Source organism: Lycium ferocissimum, chromosome 2, assembly GCF_029784015.1.
Source record: "Lycium ferocissimum isolate CSIRO_LF1 chromosome 2, AGI_CSIRO_Lferr_CH_V1, whole genome shotgun sequence".
Classification (NCBI taxonomy): domain Eukaryota; kingdom Viridiplantae; phylum Streptophyta; class Magnoliopsida; order Solanales; family Solanaceae; genus Lycium; species Lycium ferocissimum.
The window spans coordinates 12297193-12298680 of NC_081343.1; positions in this window are offsets into that span (position 1 = coordinate 12297193).

Here is a 1488-nt window from a genome sequence, read left to right on the forward strand (position 1 = left end):
CTAAAACAACTTTCTCGAAACCGGTCGGTAAATTATATCTTCTATCATCAACACATCTTTTTCGTATTAATCCGAGTTTATCATCGAAACTTCTACCTTCTAATAATCTACTTGTTACCATTCTAAATACCTTATCCTTAACATTCGCACAAGATTAAAAGCATAGAAAAATTAAAGAAAATCTTGTGTACATATTGATTGCTTGAATTATCAAAAGGTTTATAAAAATATATGCATTTATGTTTAGTTAAGACACCTACACAAAATTGTAAGCATAGAAAAATGGTTTTTGTATGTTCCACGTTCTTTGAAAATTTTAAAACAACATCATCATCATCATCATCATCATCATCATCATCATCATTATTATTATTATTATTATTATTATTATTATTATTATTATTCCATATGAAATTCTTAACAACAATAAATTTATGAAATATTTAAAACTAACTTTTAATATTCAATTTTTCTTTTCATTAAATAATCATCAATTCTTTTAAAAGCCAAAAGTTGTTCAATTTGTTTTCCTTAATTTATTTTTTGTTCTTTTTACTTATTTGAGGTGAGGCTCGAACATAACAAACATAATCTATCTCTTTTGCTCTACATTCCCAATGTCTACTCTTCTTTTACAAAATTCTAAGTTTTTCTCAATCAAAACTAAGTGGGCATGACATTAATTAGTTTAAACACAATTGATGGACCATCGCAAATCTTTGCTCCCGGTTTGTAGCTTACATTCTGTTTGTGAAGACATACCAATAGTCTAGCCATACCCTCTTTGTAAATTCAAATTGAACAAATAGGTGTTTCATGAATTCATCTTGCATCTGACAAAGTGAACAATAAAAATCAACATTAAAACAGCGTATATTTAATCTATAGTAGATAACAACTATTACTGTTAGTGTTAACCACATAGTAAATCTTGCATTTGGATAAAAAAATTCTATGCTAAACTTATTTATTCTTACAAATATTAAGTATGTAACATGAACCCTCCCTTAAGTTATTCTTGGACATATCACATTTGATTTCATTTGTTTTTAAACCATATAATAACACACATCTCTAATATATACTTACTAATTACTTAGTTTTGTTAAATTAAAGCATATTCTTGTTGAGTAGGAGAATTTAAAGTTGAACTCTCCTACTCTCTCAGTTGAATACTAATTATAGTTCATGATACATGTATATGTGCACTTTAAATTATTTTAAAAAGATTATACTTTAAACATATCTATAAAAAAAAAAAAACTAAAAGTCAGTAATTTATATTTAAAGAAAAATTTTAAGGAAAAATATTAATCTTTAATTTAATTAATAGATATTTATTTATTTAAGTAAAATCAAATTGCAGATAAGTAGGATAATGGTACAGAATTTTAAAAAATACTTATCATCACTTTAAATTCATAAAAGATTTAATAATCAACAAATATTCAAATTGTTGATAAGTACGAAAATGAAATAAAAAGTAAT